This window comes from Triticum urartu, chromosome 4A, assembly GCF_056163025.1.
Source record: "Triticum urartu cultivar PI428250 chromosome 4A, HENAU_Tu73, whole genome shotgun sequence".
Classification (NCBI taxonomy): Eukaryota; Viridiplantae; Streptophyta; class Magnoliopsida; order Poales; family Poaceae; genus Triticum; species Triticum urartu.
Window position 1 is genome coordinate 207,262,701 of NC_141876.1, and position 18,406 is coordinate 207,281,106.

Here is an 18,406-nt window from a genome sequence, read left to right on the forward strand (position 1 = left end):
TCCCCTTTGTAGTCAATTCATGGGCTCGTTTTCCTCAAGAAATTGTCTTTACAGATGTATTAATATCGGGAATGCTTGTGTGAACAAAGAATGATTAAACATTGCAAGCAACATTTTAACAAAGCATTGACATATGAATATGTGAATGTGAGGGACTACAACCTCGTGTCTGCATGCAACATTCACACGTACACATGCACGTAAAAACGCGCACAACGCCCTAATGCACGCATGTCCGAGCACCCGATGGAACACACACAGTCACACTCAAGTGCTCAACCTACATGTGCATGCACCCAAATACTCAGCCAGGGTGAGCTAGCTATCCTCCCCCTCCTCGTCTATCTCTTCCAGTAGTGCTAGTACTCCATGGCGCGATCCATCGACAAGCAGGCGGGAAAGTTTGCATATACTCGGTTTGTGGTGAGTGGCATCACTACAAAAAAAGATACTTCTGTGATGATACGTTTTTGTCACGGTAGGTCACGTTTTCTGTCATGCACGTACATCCATGACGATTTTATGACAAAATCAAGATAGTCATACCTGCGCTGTCATAGAAGTGTTCCATGACATTACGAAAATTATCATCATGGAAGTGTCCACTTCCATCACGATAAATGGCGCGTCATGAAAGTGCTTTTGTCAAGGGTGACCGACACATGTCATCCACCGTAACGGTCGCCATTAAGCTATCGGGTCCGGTTTCCGATCTGATAACCCGTTAACAGCCCGGACCAATGGGGATTTTCCACGTGTAAAATTCTCATTGGCCAGAGGAAACACGTGTTGGCTCACCGTTGGGACAGATGTCATCCACTCATTGGATAGGAGGCGCCTATGATAGGTCGACACATGACCCATACGAGATGTGCCAATTCGGCCCGTCAATGGCCCGTTAAAGATTTGACACCATTGCAGCCCATCGTCAGTTCGAGCCCGTTGACAGCCCGCTATATATTTGGGATCAATATCGGCCCGATGTGATTTTTGTCTGTTGACGGCCCATTCAAGGGATGGGCCAATTTTCAAGATGTACTTCTTTCGGCCTTTTAGCGACCCATTTAAGTGTTGGGCCAATTGCCAGCCCGGTGTGTCATTTAGCCTATTGACGGCCCATAAATGAGTTGGGCCATTTGTAGTCGGACCTTAGTTTTGGACTTTTAGCGACCCATTTAAGTGTTGGGCCAATTCCCGGCCCGGTGTGTCTTTCAGCCTATTGACGGCCCATAAATGAGTTGGGCCACGTGCAGTCGGACCTGAGTTTTGGCCTTTTAACGACCCATGCTCTTCATGGTCCAATACCAGCCCGGTTTCTCTTTCGGCCTGCTAAAGGCCCACAACACAGTTGGGCCATTTACTGTATGACCTGACTTTCGGCCTCTTAGTGGCCCATAGTCTTCATAGTCTAGTACGAGCCCGCTTTCTCTTTCGGCCTGCTAAAGGCCCACAGTATAGTTGGGCCATATGTAGCACGACCTTAGTAACGGCCCGTGAAATCAAATGGGCCCACCTGTCGCCCGCTTCGATGTCGGCCTGTTAACGACCCGGGAGGTAAGAGGGCCGACCATTAACTTTGGGCCTGGTAACGGCCCATTAACTTAATGGGCCCACTAAAGTTTGTACATGTCTTTAGGCCCAATTAGATAATTTGAGCCCATTACGACGAGCAATTATGCACACAATCAAAACCGTTCGAGCAAAGGTACGGCATACAAGGAAAAGCCGTTGCACATCCAGCATATATTACAGGAAATTAAATCCACTGGGCAATCATAGATTGATTCCAGTGCAAATAAATGAACAGAACCTAATGATCTACAATGTCACAATCCGCAACATCAGCGCGGATGACGCCCATAAGCATGTGGGCAAGTTCTTGCTGCTTTACTACACTGTCTCTGAAAACATTGATCAGTTGTTCTTGCGCACGAATGTGCACCTCTGATTCCTCCATCATTTCCATCATTGCTTCAACCATTAATTGGTTCACAAACATAAATTTTTTCCGTTGCATTCGAGAAAGAGGAAACTAAACAAATTTTGGTAGGCCTGTATTATTATTATTTTTTTGACCTGGGTAGGCTTGTATTATTGATAGTGGAGAGTGTCTCGACCACTGCATCATAACATAAATTAGGAGGGGAACCGAACAGATTAATCATGAGTTATTGCCATATTACCTGGCCTAGATTTATTGTAAAGAAACAATGGGGCTGCCTTGCTATTTCAGAGTTTGTCTGCTTATCTTCAGCAGCCTGCACCAAATTAACACACTAGCATTGCTAGCATTGGTCAGGTCAGATAATAGGAAAGCAACATTGACACAATGAATGTTTGGGCAACTAGCCTACACCAAATTAACACAATATGGCACAGCTATCATCAGCCAGGTAAGGTAATACGAAAGCATCATTGACGAAATGAATGAATGGGCAACTAGAGCAGCAGTACAATTCAGTAATGTGCATCATATGAGATAGTATACTCATGCAGCTCAGTATACAAAACTACCAGGAATTTTTCCTTAGAAAAATCAACATTGGCGCCTTTAACATTTTGCTACAACTAATTTTAGATCAAATAAAGGTTGAATTCACACAGATTAACAAAATACATGCTGATGTAAAAATATAGTGATATACAACAGGTACTTACATTAGCATTGAAGCACCGATAATTCCTGCAACATATTTTCCTCGAATATGAACCCAATGGAGGAAGTCTTCTATCGTTTAACCTTATTTTCTAAAATAGACATGTGTACGAAACATGTAGAAAATATAATCAGAATGCTATAAAATTTCATGATGCGAGGATACTCACACGCTTCTTAGAATGGCGTTGACATATTTTTGCTGGACTGGAGCGGACTAGTTCTTTGGCCACTAGAATCTGCTTATTATCAGTGGGAGTTGGGTTTCTCTATGCTGGAGCAATATCTATGAAAAATGGAGTTGGTTTATTATCTCCTGGCGTTTGGATCTTTTGCAAAGACCTGGTTTATAACCCTTCAGATTCTAACATAGACATCTTCCCCTTGCATGCCTTATATAGAAGGATGGTGCTTCAATTATAAAACATGCTACAACAGAGATGGAATAGGTACCGTAGAATAGAAAGGCATGACATATTGACATGTATTCCCTCCATCCGGAAATAAATGGATGGGTCTAGGCGTATTTCAGTTCTAGATACATCGACTTTTATCCATTTCTACGACATGTAATCCGGACGGAGGGAGTATGATGTAAGAGCTAGGGATACGACAGGATAACTATGTAAAAACGCTACTTGAATGTAAAACTGTATGCTAGCGGAATACGTACAGAAAAACACTAAGTAAACATATGCATGTATGATTGGGAAACTACGATGGCATTGCAAGAGACCACTAGAACGACACTTCAATGTAAAAAAATATGGTATGGTAGACAGATGAAGTACATACTGATGAATAATAATGCATAAGATATTGAGAAGAATGATGTCCGAACAAAGAAGATGGCATTGCGATAGAGTAGAATGACAGTACTTGAATTGGAAAACATGTTATCATGAATGGAATAGGTATTGAAAAACTGGAAGGCATGCCATATTTACATTCATGATCAGTAGGCTAAGCACAAGGCATTGCAATAGAGTAGATGCACTCTAGGACATTATATGCATGATGTACCCATATCAAGGACCAAGTTAGAGAAAGGACCTTATGGGGTGAATAGGATTCATCATCTTTCTGCAAGTCTTCTAAAGAACTTCCTTTACATGTTCCATCATATTGGGTATCATTGACGTCAAGTTTGTTGGCCGTTACATTGCTCCCTGAGGTTCTTGTGGATAAATCAGTGTGTGCAATTATATCTGACAGACATGGAAGACAACTAGTAGTTAGATTTATATAATGAGTGCCTGTAGGAGACGACATAAATAGTAGGACTGGGTTAACTCGTAGCAATAGGTCTCAAAAACTAAAGGGAGAACACAAATGAAAGATATAGAATATGTATCATTTGTACTCGACATTAACTAGATGGCACACAAAAGTATTAAGGAACAACATAGGTTATACTAGAAGTGGTAGAAAACTATAATCACCAGCATGTGGGATAACATTGGTTGATGCATGATAACTGTGGAACAACGTTACCTAAAGAACAAGTCTCTTAGCTGAACTATGGAACAACGCTAACTCCTGAACAAGACCCATAAGAGATCAACATGAATATAGAGTGAAATGTTATAATCTATTTTCCATGCTTATATGAATAACAAAGCCATAAATGTTGCACACAAGTAAGATGAGTGTACAACCTATCTGGCTGCCATCCATAGGAGTAAGCATCATGTGCTGACTTGTCGATGGCCCTGTAGTTGTTATGGTTGTCCATGTCGGGCACGCGCATTCGATGCAGGGAACTGTTGAGTGGGGACTATAGCTGCCTTCTAGTGTATGCTTCCCTTGTTGGAGCAGCTGCGGTGAGTCGGAAGACGGTGTGGCTGAAGATGCAGAAAACACATAATGGTAAGAACGACACATCTCTCTGATCTGAAGAAATACCATAAGAGATCAACACCAAGGTACGAGAGTGTTCACACGTCTGTTGACTGAAGACTAAATTGGGGTCACACGGTTTTATTTCATTTTGGTACTGTCTGATCTACGTCGGATGGCTTGATGGTCATCTTGTGCCTCACGGCTGACACTGTTCGGAATCTTCCCCGAAGAGCCAGCGACCACCGGCAGAGCAGCCTGCCTCCGTCGTCCGTGGTTGCGTCGCCCCCGGGCCAATCCACAAAGACTCGCCGTCATCCATATCCGGCGGCGGTAGTACCTTCAAACCACACAACTCTAAGATAGCCATCTAAGTGCTGCTTCTGCGGCGAACTTGTGCCCCCGCACCCTTACGTTAGAAACCAGCCAACCGGCAGCCTAGGAGCTCCGCCGGCTCGAGGGGTTCTGCTTGCCATTGGGAATCGATTGGCCCAGAATAAAAATTCACACAACTGACGCATAAATAAAGTGATTTGAGATGAGGGTGCGACCTATCTGGCGGCCCGGTGAAGTAGGTAGCTCTAGCTGCCTAGTCGGTGAGGCCGGCGTGGCTGCAGTGGATACTGGCGACAGGGAAACAGAGATATCGGGTCCAAAGTTGGAGCCGCTCTAGCGCCGTGAATGACGGCGGGGGTGAATCGGCTTCGGTACAGTTCACGCAGCCGTCTTTGAGGCAGCTCCGGCAGCATGGAGTAAGAGGCACGTGCCTAGTGCATAACAACAAATGGGCAGCGTCTCTGAGAGGAGGGCGGTTGTGAATTTAGTGCGGTGGGGGGTGTCGGTGTCAAAACCAAAGGATCTCAGATAGGGGGTCCTGAACTGTGCGTCTAGGGTCGACGGTAATAGGAGACAAGGGACACGGTGTTTACCCAGGTTCGGGCCCTCTCTATGGAGGTAATACCCTATGTCCTGCTTGATTGATATTGATGTATATGAGTATTACAAGAGATGATCTACCTCGAGATCATAATGGCTAAACCATAGAGGTCTAGCTTGTATGGTTATGATAATGAGTGTCCTATCCGGACCAAGTCCTCCGGTTTATATAGATACCGGGAGGATCTAGGGTTACACAAGGTCGGTTACAAAGAAGGGAATCTACATATCCGGTCGCCAAGCTTGCCTTCCATGCCAAGGAGAGTCCCATCCGGACACGGGTGTTATCTTCATTCTTTGTATCTTCACAGCCCATCAGTCCGGCCCATGGCTAACAGGCCGGACGCCCGAGGACCCCTTAGTCCAGGACTCCCTCAGTAGCCCCCGACCCAGGCTTTAATGACGAGGTGTTCGGCACGCAGACTGTCTTCGGCATTGCAAGGCGGGTTCCTCCTCCAACGTCTTCCAAGTAATATGTTTGGCTTTCAATTCGATGCCGCACCCCTCGGCTTCTATGCATTTATGACTTCATCCTCCACGTGTCGGGCGAATGTGGGCCGTCAGGGTATTTTTTTGCAAATAACACCCTATCCCTGCAAGAAAGAATGTCTATTTAAAGGGATTAGATCTTAGATCCTTTGGGCATCACGCAGAGAAAATCCTCAGATGCTGCCAGGCGAAACCATTCCAACATGGCCAACATTCCCAGCTCCTCTTCCTGTTCCAACCTAGAGAGAGGCGAGTGGAAGAGGTGCTCTGTGCCCCACATCCAATTGGTGAAGTTGCAAACGCAGGGATTTCTGCCTCCTGCAGATCTGGTCCCTGTTCGAGCAGGACTAGCTTCCTTCAATGGCAAAACCCAGGCAGAGGATTTTCCGAATCCGTCTATGGGAGAGCGAGTGTGCTTCATCCCCTATCTGCTGAGGGGCGTGGGATTTCCAATTCACCCATTTCTCCGAGGGCTTCTGTAGTACTACGGCCTCCAGCTGCATAATTTTACCCCGGCCTCCGTCCTGCACATCGCGGGTTATGTCGCTTTGTGCGAACTATTCCTGGGTTGCGAGGCCTATTTCAATTTGTGGAGAACACTGTTCTGCCTCGTCCCTCACAATCAAGGTGGGTCAATTTTTGAAGTGGGAGGAGCGGAAGTGCGGCGCATCGCCGGGATCGGATACCTGTCCGGCACGCCGAAGAAAGCTCCCGAAGAATGGCCTTCCGAATGGTTCTATATCGACAACGTCGCTCTACTGACCCCGTCTGCATGGGCTTCCTCGAGTTTTCAAATGCTCCGCTGAAGACACGCCATATCTGGCGTCCTCGGAGCCTCGAGGAAGAGGATAGTGCAGAGATCAGCCTTATGCTGGTCAAGATTAAGACGCTTGCCCAGTCCGGATTGTCAATAGCCGAGGTGATGGCGATTTTGATAACACGGGGGTCCAGCAACTTCAATACAGAGGGCTGCCCATGTGGCATTATAACGGAGAAGATGACGCCTCACGCTATGGCCAAAAGGGCCTGAAGACTCCTGCCGCCCTAGCCAAAATATTGTTCGAGCTGTATAAAGGGGAGAAGGAGGAGTTCACCCGTCTCCAAATTCGAGACAGGTTTTCCATGTATAATCCTGCCAGCTGGGTAAGGTTCAGCTCCACTATTCTTGTCCCTGAATCATTCTTGAAAGGCAGCATCTTATGTTGCTCTCAATAGGAGTGGTGAAAGGCTGTCGAGGGGATCCATGACCCTGCCCCTCAGTCGGAGAATCGCAACCAGGATCTGGACCCCGGATATGATGAAGATCCGGACATATTTGTGGAGCTTGAGGATGGAATATTCTATCAGATGAGCTATGGTGGTACATATGTACCCATCATCGCCGATTACCTCGGCCTCCTTCCTGCTTCACGTGTAAGTAATCCGAAGACACCTTATCCAAAAGAGATTTCTCATTCCTCCTTACCCACCGCGATGTCCTGTGCTTAGAAGGGGAAGCGTTCGGTGCGCCATGCTGCCCCAGGAGCATCTCCGAAGATAGCGTCCCCCATACCAGGCAAGCCTTCTAAGAGGAAGGCAAACGAAGATACGGCCGAGCCTTCATCAAAGAGTTATGAATTTGCAAGTATGCACCTTTACAGTCACATCCAACTGTGACCTTTTCGTTTACCCTGTATCAGGAAAAAGGTGTGTCGGACTATACCCGAGGGTGCGGCCGGTCATACTTCCCGCAGCCAGGATTGAAATCCTGCCATGAAGACGGGGGCTGATGCGGGGGTAACGTCGGACTGTCCTCCAGCCGAGGACTCGGATGTTGTATTTGTCACCAACTGGGAAGTGGAGAGCGCCATGAACCATCGGCGCTGCAGGGCGTTTTACGAGACCCTGGCTTTTCAGAAGAGTCATTTAACGCCTTCAACTCGGCCGATGCATATATCTGAGCTGCTCGAGATGGGCTTAATAGAGCCACAAAATAGTATTTAAAAGATGTGTAGGTAAGTTTGTTTTGTCTGACTATGATATCCATATGTTAGTAGCCCCCGAGACTTAAAGTAGTTGAAACAACTGATTTAAGGATCAATGTATGACCAGGTGCTTACGGATCAGAACACCGTGCTAACTCAGCAACTAGAAAAGTGTCGGCGCCAGCTGTCTGCTGCCAATGCCGAACTAGAGAAATATAAGAAGGCATCCCCCGGTAATGTTTCCCTCCATCGAGAAATCATAATTGTACACTAATAATGCTGATCTTGTTGCTTATTGTTGTATTGGATCATTAGACCAACTGCAGGAGCAGTTGAACGCTTCTCAAGGCGAAGAACATAGAGCCAAAAAGCTGCTAGCAGCGAGCGAGCGTGTGTTAACAAAAGTCGTCCAGGAGAAAAAGAAGCTCCAGGATTCAAAAACCAAACTGGGCGAAGAACTAAAAGACGTGTGAGCTCAGCTAACTGACTCCTTGAAGGAGAACAAAAAACTGCGAGGCGGCATTTTCAATATGTGGCCGCATTTATCTTATAACAGTTTGGAAGTAACCGTAGTTGATATAGCTATTATTGCAGGTGTACTGACGGGCCGCCTTGAAGAGGAGGTGTCCGGATCATCAAGTGATCTTCTGCAAGAGCTGTCGCAGTTGCACAAGCAACCTCGGTAGGCAATGTGGAGTGTAGCCAAGGCCTTATGGCCATCCGACTCCCCTCCAGGGAGTATGGAGAAGCTTGCAGAGCTGTTCAAGGGAGCGCTGTGGCGTATCCGACTGTGGAAGATATCGGCCTGCCGAGATGGTGCGCGAGAAGGCTGGGCCATGACAAAAACGTAGTATACCAAGCTGGATCCAAATCATAGGGCCCGAGTCGGACCGCTAGGGTCAAATGGGGAAGAAATTCCCGTTAATTTAGTATATGGCCAAGTTGAGGTGGCTGCTAGATACTCACAACAGGATTGTAAGTTAGACCGCCTGTTGGACGGTATAGAGGAGGAAGTTTTTGAGTTCTAAGTGACTATGTACTTCCCTTCTAGCTGGATAATAAAAAATTTGTCATGGCCGACATTTTCGCTTTGACCTCCGGACCCGAAGGTGAGGAGTGTTTCCGAATACCCTAACAGTAGAATATACCGGGGCACGCATGGGAACCAGGCGTAGGGGTCATAGTTTCTTGAACAGACAATGTGTATCCGGCTAGTTATGTTATATTACATTATGTAAGAAACATCTTCCAGAGAGAATAGTTCCGTTAAGGGTTCCTTTCCCTGGGTGTGCATGCGTTTAATGTGCATGTCCGAACTATGATTGAAAAAATCACAGAGTAAGTAACTTCTGGTGTTTCATAATGAAATGAATGCGGTGACATCTTTAATTCGCCGATCGAATATTCCCTTAAGAACTCTAGCTTTTGGCTTCACCCAGTCTGAGGTACACATCCGGATGACCCGGCAGTAACAATCGCAGAGATCCCTTATGCCCTAGCTGAACTAACGGGAACATAGGGCATAAGCACAGGAGCCAGGCAATCCAGCTTGGCCAAAACTTAAGTCATGTCGACGCATATAATGGCGAAGAAAAGGTACATATGGAAAAACGCATATGTGGGGAGCTTGATGCTCAAAGTATAATAGCAAGCTTCTGTATGAGAAGCCCCCAGGTATAATGAACGTACATATGCAGAGACATACGCATCAGGTAAGGACGGTCTAGCTGCACTAAAACCATAAGGCTAAAGAGCAAAACGAAAGAAAAAATAACATTAATAATAGGAGGGAAGAGACGGACACAGAGTTCGGCTCTAGGCATAAAATCGTCGTAGTATGGCCGCATTACAGGGGTTCGGCTCCAGTGATTGTCTAACACATCACGCAGGCGGTACGCTCCTCAAGTGAGAACTTCGTCAATGATGAAGGGACCTGTCAGGACCCTGATCCTAAGTCACACCGATCTAGCATGTAAGACTTCATATCACTTTGCGGCCTCACGCACGGTATTCCCATGGGTGCCACCTTACCTGGCCCGGGACCATTTGCGCCTTTTGGCTCACGTATATGATAGTGTCGCTAGAATCCATATGACAGAGAACCCGGGCCGACATGGCTAGTCGTGAACCCAAAGCGGCACAGACCTTTGGAGACTGGCATACATGAATCACATCGAGCATGTTGGTCAACAGCGTGTGAATCCGGGCTGTAGCACTGGGCTAACAGGACTCCGGGGAACCCGGGGTGTAGCAGGCTAGGCAGGACTCCGGATGTCACCGCGTGACATTTCCCCGAAGGGACAGACATAAGAACGAAGTGAAACACATGTCGTCCAGTCAAATGTCCTGAGCAGTAGTGCTGGGCTAGCAGGACTCCAGTGAACCGGGCTGTAGAGGACTACTATGGCTCATGGGAGCACTAGACTACATTTCCCCATAAGAGAGGCTGCCAAGGATAAACAACTAGATTGTCGGATCCCACACATACCAAGCATTTCAATCATAGACACAATATGCTCGATATGTGTAAATACAACATGGCATCACAACATAACTCTACGACTCAAGTATTTATTCATAAGGCTCCGAGGAGCGGGATATTATAAACATGGGTGTCATGACCCAACAATCATAGCATACAAATCAAAGCACATGCGGAAGCTTAACATGTCTGAGTACAGACAACTATAAATGAAAAAAGGTTGAGAAGCCTGACTATCTACCAGATCCTGCCGAGGGCACAAGATCGTAGCTGAGGTATCAAGCTAAACGTCGAAGTCCACATGGAACTACTAGCGAGACTGAAGTCTCTCTGCAAAACATAAATTAAGCAAACGTGAGTACAAATTTACCCAGCAAGACTTACATCAGAACTAACTACATATGCATTGGCATCAACAAAGGGGTAGTGGAGTTTAACTGCAGCAAACCAGCTTGGACTCAGTGGCAAACCTAAACTACGACAGCAAGCAACTCTTTGAGGTGGCGCACACGAGTACACATATTCACCATATCAGTACACCACTATGGATCCGCTCCCGTCTCCCTACGAGAACGCCATCCATAGCACTCACGCTTATCTTGCGCATTTTAGAGTATACACTTTCACTTGTCTATGAACTGTATAGGCAACCAAGTAGTCCTTTACCGCGGACGCGGCTATTCGAATAGATGATGTTAACCCTGCAGGGGTGTACTTCTTCACACATGCTATCACCACTTACCGCCGTTTACACGACATGTACTCGGTAACCTTCAAGCGGAAGCCCAACGAGGGTGTCGGCCACGGCCTACCTAAACACTCAAGTCTCTAGTCCAGGTTTATCGCCTATCCAGGTTCCATCCGCAGGGAGTCCGGCCGAGGTTTCCACATACGGCCCCAAATGATGTGTACAGGGTTCCGAGACACCAATCGGGCGCCCGGCATGCCCGACCACGGTGTATCTACCGCATCATAGCCCACCCCTAGGGTCAGCGCTACGCACGGCCTCCAACACATATCCTATAAACACCAGAAACTAGTTGCAACTCCTGGATAGAGAACTAGGGTGGTTAAGAAGCCGAGAGGGTCCATTGGTTTCGGTCCCAATGCGTGGTAGTAGCTGGTTCTTAAATCACACATACAGATCTCGGTGCCGAAGGACGGTTCCAAGGAAACAACCCACCATGTACTCCTACATGGCCTCTCATCGATACCTTTACCAAATCGTGTTCAACACACTTAGCTCACACACAGAAGGACATGTTCACAACTTTCCAATTCATCCCCGATGAATCAGACCTGACACAACTCTAAGCAATAGCAGGCATGCATAGGGCTCAAACAACTCCTACTCATGCTAGTGGGTTTCATCTATTTACTGTGGCAATGACAGGTCATGCATAGGAAAGGGGTTCAACTACCGCAACATGTAACAGTTGAATCATTGTTGTCCAAATGCAGTAAAAGAGAGCAGGAGCGAGAGAGTGGGATTGTATCGGAATGAACAAGGGGGTTTTGCTTGCCTGGCACTTCTGAAGATAGTATAACTCTTCATCGGTGTCATCGAACTCATTGTCGAAACACGTCTACTGAGAGGGGACAATTACCGGCAAAGGAACATAAACAACATTCAATTAATGCAATGCACAAGCAAATGAATGATATGACATATTAAGGTACTGAATTGAGCTAATGCAACAAAAAGTCATTTTAATTGAAGTGGAATTCAAACTACATCAAATTCCAACTCCAAACCTATTTTTCAAATTAACCTTTATCATGTTTTATCCTAATCAGTGGAGTTAACTTGCTCAAACATGCATGAACATGTCATAAACAGATTCTATGGATTTTTCTGATCATTTTTCATATATAAATTATTTACATTGGAGTTATAGATTATGATTTTTTGAAGTTTTAACTATTTTCTGGAATTTCTTGGTTAATGAAAATGCCAGAAAAGCTTTATGGCGTCAGCAATGTCAACAGTGACATCAACAGGTCAACTGACCCGGTCCAGGTCAAACCTGACCTGTCGGGCCCACAAGTCAGTGACAGACGCACTAATCCTGCGTTGACTCGTGCTTTGACTCGAAGCGGGGCCCCCTGTCAGTGGCTGTGGGATGGTTAGCTGGCAGGGATTAGTTCTAATGATGGCCACGTCGGCAGTCGCCGGAGTTCGGCCGACGGCAACCAAAACCACGGCGGCAACTCGCCGGATTGGCGCTACGAGCGGCGGCTGGACGCGCGGAGACCACCAGAAGGTAGCCCGCGCTCGACGGCGTCTAGCAGAGCGATTGGGAGGCCTCGGGGTCGCTGGAAACGATGACGACGAGCATAGAGGCGGCGGCCGGAGTTCAGCCACGACGAACACGGGGATGCGGTGGACGGCAGGAGCAGTGGGTGTGGGTTTTGGGCTTCTGGTATTGCTCTGAGCATGTTGGTGTGCTTGGTTGCGGCTCGAGGTGACGGTGGCCATGGCGGTGACATGGCTAGGCGGTGGTGAGCTTCGGGCACGGTGGCGCTAGCGCTAGGGGGCGTGCGAGGCGACGGGGAAAGGGGCGAACGGAAGAGCAGCTCACAGAGGACTCGTAGAGAAGCCCAGCGGGGTTGGGGAAGCGTCGGAGGCGGCGAATCAAAGGGAGGCGATCGTCAGGGTAGAGGACAACGATGAGCCTGATGGCGACGTTTCAGGCATCCTGCGAGGACGTGCTTCGTATTGGTGATCCATGGCGTTGAGGCAAGCCCGTTGGACAAAGTAGAGGACGAGGGGACCTTGGTGGACGCGGTGGCAGTGAACGACGGTGACGGAGCACTCTCGGGCGTCCTCGGGGAGGGGGCTAGAGGAGAGGGAGAGAGTTGCAGGGTGAGGGGAAAGGCAGAGGGGGATGCGGGGAACCTCCCAGGCGATGCGGATGGGCACGGGGACGCTCGGGAGGTGGCAAGCAGGAGGTGGCCCTCGCCTCCTGTGCGTGCGCCACACACAGTGCACACTGACGGGAGGAAGAGGATGACTGGCATGTTGCCTAGTGGGCTGGGCCGCCAGCAACAGTGCCAGGCCACAGGTGAGTGGGCTCTAGGTAGGCCTCTGCTCTGTTTTATTTTTGTTTTGTTTTGTTTTTATTTATTCATTTTGCCACTGATTCAAAATTCAAAATAAATTCAAAACAGGGCAAAACCTTCTGAATATTTTTATGTTGCCATTATGGACTTTTCTAGAGGCACATAAATAATTCCAGGGCCTTTTGAATTATATTCTATAAAAATGAATATAATCCAAAACTCAAATACTTATTGATTTAATTTCAAAGTCCCAAAATAATTCCTTCAAAAATGTTCACTATTTTTGGTTTGGTCTCAAAGCCTTGCCAAAATTATCAAACATTTATGAAGTCATTTTGGAAACAATGAATGCAATTTAAAGGGTTCTTGCCCTTCTTTTAAAAGGATTTCTGAGGCTTTCAATTTCCTCATTTCAAGTTTCTTGAAAATAACAAGATGCATGATGCTCACTGCTGCAACTATCTGCAACCAATTCTAGGGCTGTGACAACTCACCCCCACTAAACAAGAATCTCGTCCGGAGATTCTAGTCGTGAGGTAAGAAGACAGAGGGACACAAGCTAACATGATCTTCTTGATCCAACTGCCCTTCTTAAAGATGTCGATTCCGTGCATCATATTGATCTTGGCATCTTTGCTTGTGAGATCTTCACCCAACATGAGGATAAAAGAGCAAGACAACTCTATAGGAATCGATCTTCTTAAAGAACGAGCAACTCATGATCAACTCGCGGAATGAGACGTTGAGCATCTCTTGAGCTGAGACACAAAACACACCTTAAAAAGGATGGAAGAAACAATTGACTAGGGTTTCAAAGTAGCGAGGAGAAACTGCCATGATCCCATTACGGGACACCTCGGGGGAGGTGACTCGTAGAATTATTCCCTTAAGTGGCAAAAAGAATTACTTTTGATATCTAGATCATTGAAACTCTTTATACCAGCCTAAGGAAAATCACAATCGATTGTTTGAGGAAGTTCGGAAGAATGGCATACTCAAACTAGGATGGATGATGTGGACTACCTTGTTGAAGACAATGCAATGGATGATTTTTGCCTATCACCAGAAATGGGTGGAACCCATGGTAAGTCCACTTTTGAGGATGATCTTGACAGCAACTGCTAAGAAGGACAAACCAGGGGAAATTGGCACAATGGGGTGCAAGCTGGGAACCAAATGCAAATGTTGGGAATGTTCCAATCATCATATCTGCCTGAGATTCAGATCTGGTTGGAAACATGATATTTCAGATAGCCTGTCTGGAAAAGAAAGTTTGCAACACAAACCGACGAGACGGAGTTGCGAGATTCTCGGGGAATGAACCATGATAGCAAGCTCCAAAACATAAGTTGGTTCTGCTACATACATGTGAACACACTGTCCCAGACAAGCATGATCACGTAGTAGTCTTTTAATAAAACACTATTGAGTTCAGGTGGGGCACCATCAATGAGGATATCGAAGTCTTGTGCATAAACTAGTATTCGCACAACAACTCCTTTTCCTTGAGCAAATCAATCAGTGGCTTGGGGTGCTAGGGAATACATATGGGCTGAAGGTTGCAAGTCTTCAAACCATAGAATACTTCGCACATATGCATGACTGACTTGGGATGGCTCCGAAGGAAGCAAAAACAAGCTTTCTCGAATTCACGGCTGCAACTTACATCAAATGCACGTGAATTAGAGGAGGTCACTCCTTTCATCCAAACGTATACCTCATGAAAGGAATATGAAGGCAATGCTTACAAAGTTTCCAATACTAGTGTAATGTTCAACATGAATCATGGGGGAGACAAAATGCTGCTGATGGGCTCAACAACAACAACTCATCATAGCTTCCATATCACTGGACTTCCACCATCATGTAAACACGGTGATAGCATTGGTCAGACCAAAGATGTAATGGTGTATGCTCGAGGGATCAACCACGAGTAAGACAACATTACGAACATCATTGGTTCTGATTTGAGTTGACGATAGCCCATACTCAAGTCAAGTTTTGACAAGGCAATAGATCCAATAACTGATCACGAGGACCAATCAATGGAGATATCATCTTTCTTCAACACACACACACACAAAAAAAAAGATATCCCTTAACATGAACTAAGTCAGACAAGCTTTATCTTCCAACTCTCCAAGTTGTTGTTTGGCTTAACCAACTAGCTCAGGGTATCCAACACAGATTCTTGGAGAATGGGTGGTTTGGAGGAAAACCAACATGATCATGAACTCAACATAGCGGTTAGGTGACAACCTGGTAATACTTCCGAGAAGATAACCGGAAAATCACGAACCACCGAAATGTTACTAAACTCGAGAACATTCTTGCTTTTCAGGGCAAGACGATGGGACCAAGAGAGTGATGGATTGCCACAATCCTATCTCATTGATCGAAGAGTGCACTGAAAATAAGGGCCAGGTAGCACGATCCATCTTAGGATGATGATTCAATAACCAACACGCTAAGAATGAATTATTGTCCATTAGCTACCAAGCAACGGGGTTGCTAGTAGTATTGATTTCACACATCATGGTTCACTTGCCGGCATTCCGGTTGCGACAACACGAGACCGAGGAATGAAAAATGATGGCAAGAAGTATCACTGCATCAAGAATTCATGAGAGATGGTGCAATTCTCATGACAATCCTGACATAAAGAGGGCAATACTTCAGGGTAGAACATAATCAAAAGCTGGATTGGCATTTTGATCTGCGGAATACAACTGCTTTGACCCAATCCTAGATATGGATGAGGTACTGGAGTTTGTTTCTCCTAGTCATTCTGAAATAGAACAACTCGACGGACCACAAGAATAATAGGCATTGATGAACACGAATGCACAACTATTCCTAACTATCAATTGATAGATGAAGGTCAGAATATAACTGAAAGGGGACAACTCAAAGAACATCTGATTTTTTTTGAGTTGTGGATTCATGGATTAGCATGTCGAACCAAGTTCAACATGTTTCTTCTGGATAAAACCCATGCAGAAAAGGAAGGACTGGCAGATTAACAACACAGAATCAAGAACTCGCCAAGAGCACTCTAGTTGTGATCTTTCGGTTCAACGAGGAACTTCTGCCATAAGTAGTTCATGGTAGTTGGAAGAATGATGTACCACGGACCTCGAGGACTATCGCAAAGGTTACTAATATCCTAAAGGAACTACCAAACACTATCAACACGAGGTAAATAGAGTGAATCTTGGGTTAAGAACCCAGGAGTAGAATACCTACTACTAAATGGCACCACGAGATGCTTTCGAGAATGATGGCCAGAATCATCACACTGGGATACAAAGCATTGCTAGATTACTGAGAGGTTCTCTAAGACAACTAGGGTCATAATAATAGCTCCAACATAAATGCTGAGGCAGTGGTACCTCAACACACCAGTTAGTGTGGTTAATCTGGCCCAAAGGGACAACGCGAACGGAAAGAATGGATTTGCAAATGCATCAGACTATGTAGAAACCTAGGATGACTCGGACAACATAACGGCTGTAAATGCTCAAAATTATTTGAGACATCCTGCAAAATGGTGGCATAACCACTCAACATCACAATATCAAAGTTCCGAGATCAACTGTCAACATACGGAAGTAGTAGGAACGGAACTGAGGCTTGAAACTAGCAATCCTATAAGTCTATGGGTTGGTAACACGTCATCCTGATAGATAGATGAGAAGGCCTAATTCTTAATCCCCGTAGAAGAGAAGAGAATGACTTAGATCAGAGGGCATAAGGTAAAGGAGTAAAAAGAGCCTTACGTTCCCTTCCACAATCAATTCCCCTACATAACTAAAGCATTTCTAGACACAACTTCGACCAGTTTGGCTTGGTAATCCTACAAGGAGTCAGGCTCTGATACCAAAGCTGTCAGGACCCCGATCCTAAGTCACACCGATCTAGCATGTAACACTTCATATCACTTTGCGGCCTCACGCACGGTATTCCCACGGGTGCCACCTTACCTGGCCCGGGACCGTTTGCGCCTTTTGGCTCACGTATATGATAATGTCGCTAGCATCCATATAACAGAGAACCCGGGCCGACATGGCTAGTTGTGAACCCAAAGTGGCACAGACCTATGGAGACAGGCATACATGAATCACATCGAGCATGTCGGTCAACAGCGTGTGAATCCGGGTTGTAGCACTAGGCTAACAGGACTCCAGGGAACCCGGGCTGTAGCAGGCTAGGCAGGACTCCAGATGTCACCGCATGACATTTCCCCAAAGGGACAGACATAGGAACGAAGTGAAACACATGCCGTCCAGTCAAGTGTCCTGAGCAGTAGTGCTGGGCTAGCAGGACTCCGGTGAACCGGGCTGTAGCGGACTACTATGGCTCATGGGAGCACTAGACTACATTTCCCCATAAGAGAGGCTGCCAAGGATAAACAACTAGATTGTCGGATCCCACACATACCAAGCATTTCAATCATACACACAATATGCTCGATATGTGTAAATACAACATGGCATCACAACATAAGTCTACAACTCAAGTATTTATTCATTAGGCTCCGAGGAGCGGGATATTACAAACATGGGTCTCATGACCCAACAATCATAGCATACAAATCAAAGCACATGAGGAAGCTTAACATGTATGAGTATAGACAACTATAAATGAAAAAAGGCTGAGAAGCCTAACTATCTAACAGATCCTGCCGAGGGCACAAGATCGTAGCTGAGGTATCAAGCTAAACGTCGAATTCCATGTGGAACTACTAGCGAGACTGAAGTCTCTCTGCAAAACATAAATTAAGCAAACGTGGCTACAAATGTACCCAGCAAGACTTACATAAGAACTAACTACATATGCATCGGTATCAACAAAGGGGTAGTGGAGTTTAACTGCAGCAAGCCAGCTTTGACTCAGTGGTTAACCTGAACTATGACAGCAAGCAACTCTTTGAGGTGGCGCACATGAGTCCACATAGTCACCATATCAATACACCAC